Raw genomic sequence first — 8,089 nt, 5'->3', positions numbered from 1 at the left:
TGTCAGAAAACATTTGATATAGAACACTCCAAAACTGATACTCAAGAGCTTATGTTAAATATCATGAACCCATGAAGCTTATAGCACTGAAGTATTATTCATTTTGTTTGTTGACGAAGCAAAAGAAGAAACAGAAATAGATTGTTGTTATTGTTAGCAAATGCGTCCTATAGTCGGACACAACCACAAGGGCTGTAATTTCGTTTTTTGTTTATTTATTTGTGTATTTATTTATCTATTTTATTTTATTCTATTTACTTATTTATTTGTTTATATATCTATTTATTTGTTTGTTTCTTTATTTGTTTATATATTTATTTCATTTTATTTTGTTTTATCTTGTTTTATTTTATTTTATTTTATTTTTTATTTTTATCTATTTTTTACTTTATTTATTTATTGTATTATTATTACTTATTTATTCATTTATTTATTTATAACTATTATTTTATATATTTTATTTATTTATCTTTTTTTTTTTTTCTTTTTTTTTTTTTTTTCTCTCTTTTTTTTTTTTTTTTTTTTTTTAAGGTTTTGTAAACACGCTGCCGGGCACACTTTACTTCGTTTCTGTGGAACCTTTCGGTATTGAAGGAGTCCCAGCTTACCTCAGTCAACTCCTTCCGTATCTGACGGCACTTTTCCTTTGACTGTACCTGCCGCCAGGCTATTCTATTCATCTACGAGACAGCAGCTCTCAAAACCAAACGGGCATATTGACGGTGGATTTGTTCCTTCACTTTAATTTCACTTTGAACAGTCATACGCTTTATCTGATCTAGGAATTGATTATGATGTGCCCCAGCTCTGCGTGTCATGCAACGATCAATGTTGTTACTCTATAGTTGCAAACCTGATGGTACAATTAGTGTACCCAGATCTAGGTCACAATGAAAACTTTCTCATGTAACTTGAAGGGATTACTCAGCTTGAGAGTATTCTGAGAAAGAGTCCAGAGAACGGTAAGATACGGACAAATTTTCCCGTCCCACAGACGTATAGCACTTAACCCCGCGACTCCTATTGGTTAATGCACAACCAATAAGGGACGACTTTGCTCCCTGTACGTTCTCTTGGGTGTATGTGCTCCCTGTACGTTCTCTTGGGTGTATGGGGAACACAACATCTACGTGAAGATGGAACCAAAGAGAGCATTACTTTTCTTCGATCTTTTTTCTTCTTTTTTTTTCAAAGGGCTGGATCAACTGACTCGGGGTTTTCAGGAAAGATGAACCATGGTTTCATGTCAATGCAATTGAAAATTCATTTGTTTGAGGATCATTAAGACATTTTTGGACTGTACTAGACTGCTGCCTGGTGGAGTTTGTTGCTACTGGCAACACTTGTGGTGCTTAGCTTCTTCCAGTTCCATCTTAGTTTTTCATAATAATAGTTATATACATATATATATATATATATATATATATATATACATGTATATATATATATATATATATATATATATATATATATGTCACAACTAACACCCACAGTCGGACGAAAGAGAGCTGAGTAAGCGAAACTATATATTTCGATTGCTAACTGCAATCCTCTTCAATAGTACTACTGAAGAGGATGGCAGTTAGCAATTGCAATATATATTTTTGCTTATTCAACTCATTCTTTCTTTCAACTGTGGTGTTAGTTGTGATTTACAAATGTGTTACATTTCTCACCAGTGATCTATATATATATAATATATATTATATATATATATTATATATATATATATATATATATATATATATATATATATATATATATGACGCCAGACAATTATATTAAGCTTCAGGAAGTAAGATGATTTCATTTAAACCCTTCAGTATGATGAGTCCATTACATTTTTTGCTCGGATGGTTTTATATATAATCCAAACACCAAACCTGTACTCTAAGGCTAAAGAACTTCAGATAGGAAAAACGAAATAATGAATGTCAAAATGTTTGCAAATAGACGCGCAAATATAACACCGAGAGCTCACATTTACCCAAATCCCCTCAACAATTTCCCTCCAAGTATTTCACAAATATAATAATGTTTATGAAGCACTCTTAGATATGATATGTCTCTGGTAATCTGACAGAAGACCTTTTAGTCAATAAAGAGTTGGGATGAAAATAAATAAACGATGAAATCAAATCAGAGACAATATATAAGTAAATAGATACATATAAGGCGTTACACATCTTACCTTGGCGTTCATCAAATATCTGTACAGCTTCAAGGTGTATTACATTTAATCAATTCAACCGGCGATTGGAGAAATTATGTTTATCTTCTAGGTCTAAGGTGCGTTTTGCTCGGTACAAACAATGAACGAGGTTATACAGTCCCTCTACAAAAATTACAATAATAACTCCTTCTATGAATAGGTTTTCTTTGGCTGAATAAAACCAACTGACATAAAGTACAACAGACACACAACTCGAAAATAGCATTAAAAGGGTTAAAGAATAAGAGACAGATTAAAAAAAAGTATTTAAGTTTAGGGAAGATATAGATCAAGAAATGAAAACAAAGACTTGAGACGGGAACGTTAACTAGTGGTTCGTCACTTCCTCGGTCACGCTCCTCTACTTACGAACATTCGACTTACGAACTTTCGGCTTACGAACATTCGACTTACGAACATTCGACTTACGAACTTTCGGTTTACGAACATTCGACTTACGAACATTCGACTTACGAACTTTCGGTTTACGAACATTCGACTTACGAACATTCGACTTACGAATTTTCTGTTTACGAACATTCGACTTACGAACATTCGACTTAAGAACTTTCAGACATACGAACGAAGCCTCAAGCCCACTTTACCAGTTGCAAAGGTATCCAATATTAAAGTACAAATATTTTTTTTATTTGTGTACATATTAGTAATATGTTTTAGGAAAAGAAAACATATATTGACTTTACATCATACTTATGCAAGTAGACTTGAGTGCCTTTAGAATTATGTTGAGTATCGACTTACGAACGTTACGAGTTACGAACGGCCGTTCGGAACGTAGTTCGTTCGTAAGTCGAGGCGTGTCTGTAGTGACATCATAAACTATATATGTCAAAGATCTACCATGTTTACATTAAACCTGTAGCCACTCAAAACGAAGATAGTTCTCTCTTTTGAGGATTTCTAGAATTCGGAAATCCCTAGCATTCGGAAGGAAAAAGTCCTTCGATAATACACAAGGATATTAGAGAGTGTTTCTGGTATCTGAAATTATCTAGATCTTAGAAATTTAACTCTGAATATCGATCATTTAAAAGTTTTAGACTCCCAGTAGGGAGAATTGGCTATTTATATTTCTAAATATTAACATTTTTGAAAATAAATATGTTTATATAATATTTATATCCCCCATGAAACATGCATAAGCTTGATATCCTCTTTTTACAAAAATTAATATCTCTCTTTACACATATATAAAGTTGATGGTGTGATGTTGATACTCCCTACTACATATATAGTATACTTGATAATGTTAGATGATATCCTTTGCACACACGCACACACGTGACTGCGTATGTGTGCGTATATGTGTGTGTGTGTGTGTTTGTTCCAGACATCCACCACTGTGTGTGGAAAGCTGTTTTTCAGGCCTCTTCTATAACTGTGTGTGTGTGTCTGTGTGTGTGTGTGTGCGTGTGTGTGTGTGTGTGTGTGTGTGTGTGTGTATGTATGTGTGTGTGTGTGTGTATGTGTGTCTGTGTGTGTGTGTGTGTGTGTGTATGTATGTGTGTGTATGTGTGTGTGTGCGCGCGCGCGAGGAACGCTAAGAAAGAAGAGGGCCAAGCGACAGGTCTGAATGGAAAGTGTTATGAACGAATAATAGATTGACGCGGCCGAAGGAACTTCTTGTTTGCTTTATACATACAAGAGTGAGGTTGGGTGGACGGTCGCCACGCAATGAATCGGTGGGGGTAAACCAGCTTCAGCTATCGGACCCTCATGTGGAGGTGCTGTGCCTTACTACATTGACTCTAACCCGAGCAGTGGGCGGGAGAGAGGGATGATGTCATCCCATCATCCACAAGAAGATAAGATAAAGGACAACAAAAGGGTGTGACTTGGCCAGGCCATCCCTCTTATAAGAGGGAAAAAACTTACTGTAGTGTTTCCATTAATACATATATATGGATTAACAAGCTATGCCAGTGGGACTCGAACCCTGTGCGACTGCTTACTACAAACCAAGGGCGCTACCGTTGTACCAAGCTGCTTTGTGGTAAGCGGTCGAGCGCCAAGGGTTCGAGTCCCAGCAGCAGAGCTTGTTAATCTATTTGCCGGGACTTCACACACACTATATATATATATATATATATATATATGTATATATATATATATATATATATATATATATATATATATATGTATGTATATATGTATGTATATGTATATATATATGTGTGTGTGTGTGTGTGTGTGTGTGTGTGTGTGTGTGTGTGTGTGTGTGTGTGTGTGTTAATGGAAATAAGCTCCACCGCAAGGACTCGAACCTTTGCCTTAGCGACTGCTTATTATGAAGCAAAGACGATAGCATTGAGCCAGCCAGACCGTACAAAAGAAACGACCTGGACTACGACCTGGTAGTTAATGGTGAGACTGCTATCAAGAACACGAAGGGAAATAAATCACATACTACACTTACCTGTTCAGGAGTGTGTCACGGCGTCATGTCATTTGTCCGTGACAATGAGAGTCCGCTTCAGACATCAGATATGACGTCACTTCGATGTCCGCTGAAGCTTCTTCTCATGATGAAGACGGTTCCATAAATCACATTTCCTTGTAGTAGTATGGAGTCTAACACATTCTCTTGTGTAGTTCAGAAAACGGAGACATTTCAAGTAAAATGTGGTTTGTATTACACTGATGATACTAGCAGGATATACAGTAGTATCTAGTGCACATCACTGGAATATATGTCACTTCAGTGTTTTCTAGGTGTAAGAACAAATGTCACTTAAAGTTTTCTATATGTGGAAGGGAAGATGCATTACATAAGTATAGTCGGCGATAAAAGCATACGAAAGAATATGAAACAGTGAAGAATATCGTTCACCGTACAGCTGATTTCTTTGGCTATCGTACGTGATAAACTGATAAACTCTGAGATTATCGTTCAATCAACCGTACCGTTATGTTGCGCTAGGTATCGACATTGTATCGTTACCACGTGGGCATTGAGTAGATCCCCAACGGCAGTCATTTTGTAAGGAAATACTGTCAAAAGGTGTTAAGCTTTTGGGAGAAAACACCCCCCAAACTTAGAAAAAATAGTAATAACAATAAAAAATATATAGAAATATCGTCTATGATTTGTCGCCTATAGTTGTGCAAAATTATCTCTACCTAAAACAACAACACTTCTTGGAAGTTGCATTTTTTTAATGACGTAAATAAACAAGAGAATGCTGTCTTCTTCTTCTTCTTTTTTTTTTTTCATTCTTTACGAAATTCAATCCGACAGTTTCCCTCATCTTTCTTAACAGATACAAATATTCTTCAGAAAGGAATTTGTTTCGACACCTGCAGCTGGCACTCGGAACCTGGCACTCGTGCATTTGGCACCGTAAACTCCTCGAAACGCTGGCGCCAAAACGCTGACGCCAAAACGCTGACGCCTAAACGTTGATGACAAAACGTTGGCGCCAAAACGCTGACGCCAAAACACTGACGACAAAACGCTAACGCCAAAACGCTGGCGCCAAAACGCTAACGCCAAAACGCTGATTCCAAAACGCTGGCGCCAAAACGCTGACGCCAAAACGCTGACGCCAAAACGCTGGCGCCAAAACGCTGGCGCCAAAACGCTGACGCCAAAACGCTGACGCCAAAACGCTGACGCCAAAACGCTGGCGCCAAAACGCTGACGCCAAAATGCTGACGTCAAAACGCCGGCGCCAAAAGGCTGGCGCCAAAACGCTGGCACCAAAAGACTTCATTCAGTTGAGGGACATTAGCGTATGATCAAGACCACATTTTATCCCGAGCTTTTAACAATGACGTCACAAATGGATCGTGATTCGGTTTATAATGATTCGGTTTAACGTCGCGAATTCCCTTATCAGTAGATTAGGACGGTGCCCCTTACAGAGAACTTTGTAGCATGGAATTGAATGAACCATACCCTTGGTCCAACTCGCTGGAAGCAGGGTTCGAACCGCCGTCACCTCGACCTCCGCCGCAAGTAGCGACGCTCTAATCCGCTCGGCCAGCGAGCATCCAGAAATGGATCGTAATGTAATGAATATGAATTCCATTGATGCTTCTTCACCGCAACCCGGGAATCCTACTTACCACTAGGCGAATAAAATCGCTTGATGTTAGCCAGAATAAAATATATAAGAAATGACACCATACTGGAAAGATGTGGAGACCCGGTGCGAGTCCTGAAAGGTCGCATGACGCATTTGATATAATGACATTTTCAACTTTGTGGCTATAGATATTGCTTACATACCAAACGCGACAATGACGGAGCGTAATGGTACGTGGGATGACGCAGCACAAGTATGTGTATTATTTTTTCTTTTTTCTTTTTTTTTATACATATGTTTATATTTTCTCTCTTTTATATTCTCTTAGGTATTGGTCATCTTTATCTTTATTACATTATTTCATTTCATTTTATCTTTTTTTTTTTTTTTTTTTTACTTTATTTTATTTCATTTTTTTGTGGGGGGGGGGCGTCGTGGTTGTCTACTGGAATACTTTTGCGTACTCTATGGGTTTGACCATAAGAACCCACAGACTATTTAATTCACTCTCTGAAGGTTGGGTAACTCATGGTCTGAAGGCGACCCTAATCGAGACACTGCCCGGAATAGTGTCTAAACTTTAGGCGTAATAAAATTGTCTGACGACAAAATCTGTACAGAGGACTACAACTGTGGTGAAAGACGATAGTTGGGGATTTGCTCAACTAAATCAAATTGTTTAGCGGTAACCAAGAATGAAACAATAAAAGACGATCACAGTCTAGATACCTCACTCGGGAATCCTTTCGATTTCTGCTGTTTTTTTGTTTTTTGTTTTTTTGTTTTGTTTTTTTACTGAGAGGGAACGGAAAGATGGGTCACCAATTAAATGAAGCGGCCTTGCCGTGTATGTGCTGTGTCTTGCTGCATTGCTTCTGACCCAGGGCGATGGGCGAGATGCAGGGATGACCCGTCATCCAGGAAGAGCCAAAATGAGAGTGAGTGAGGGAGGGAGGGGTGGTGAATGGGAGTGGAGTGGGTGGGAATGAAATGGGTGGGAGTGGATTTATGCCCTTTGACTTTGGATACCTCCCTTGTAAGAGGGAAAAAGCCTTTGGTATATGTATGTACCAAGAGAAACTGTTGTATGCAGGGTTTGACCGTGAAATCATCTGATAGCAGATCAAATAACGGCTGACCTTGCGAAACTTATCAAACAGATTCATCGAAATATAGTGGACAAATCTCGTCACGAAGTGAGTTTACATCAGCTGAATAAAATCGCCAAGGAAAGATGGTTAAGATAACAAGTGTCCAATGTCACGGTACAAAGGCTGGTGTATAAGTTTATTATAACCCCAGTGTCCTGAACACTTGGCTCTCGATAACACTACAAAGGTGCCACCGTTTCTTGGCAATTTCACTATCAAAAAGGTGCAACCGAGGTGAACACAATCCGATAAGACATATCATTGGAAACTACTTTATATTTATAGTGCAGATCAGAGGTATTCATGACAGACAATAGATTATATTAACAAGCCGCTTGGATGAGAATCTTTGAATGTGTTGCAAGTGGACCAGGATCATGCCTAATTCACCGGACAGTTCATCACTGTCTCCGTTCACCAGGATATGAATTGGACAGAAATACAGGCGAGACAGCTCACCACTGTATCCGTTCATTAGGATACAAATCCGGAGAATTCGCCATTGTATCCGCTCGTCAGAATACATTCGGACAATTCACCACTGTATCTGTTCATCAGGATGCAGAATCGGACAATTCACCACTGTATCCGTTCATCAGGATACAGGATTGGATAATTCACCACTTCATCTGTTCATCAGGATCACTGTATTCGTTCATCAGAATACAGGATCGGAC

The 8,089-nt window shown here is 38.2% G+C and overlaps 1 protein-coding gene across 3 annotated transcripts in view; it reads right to left on the bottom strand.

Moving 5' to 3' along the window:
• The window catches only part of LOC143038940 (carbohydrate sulfotransferase 1-like), a 166,971-nt gene that overhangs the window by 147,947 nt on the left and 10,935 nt on the right, over window positions 1–8,089 (bottom strand). For 2 of the 3 annotated variants that reach the window (XM_076208736.1, XM_076208737.1), the window contains exon 1: window positions 4,650–5,400. The gene's annotated coding sequence lies outside the window, so the exon portion shown is untranslated. Of the gene's footprint in view, window positions 1–4,649; window positions 5,401–8,089 lie in introns of those variants that run through there. The other variant, XM_076208735.1, reaches the window with a different exon arrangement.

The sequence above is a fragment of the Oratosquilla oratoria genome, chromosome 25 (assembly GCF_046742065.1).
Source record: "Oratosquilla oratoria isolate Oo_2021 chromosome 25, ASM4674206v1, whole genome shotgun sequence".
NCBI classification, from domain to species: Eukaryota; Metazoa; Arthropoda; class Malacostraca; order Stomatopoda; family Squillidae; genus Oratosquilla; species Oratosquilla oratoria.
The sequence above is the reverse complement of the archived record's forward strand: the minus strand, read 5'-3'. Positions and strand labels throughout refer to the sequence as shown.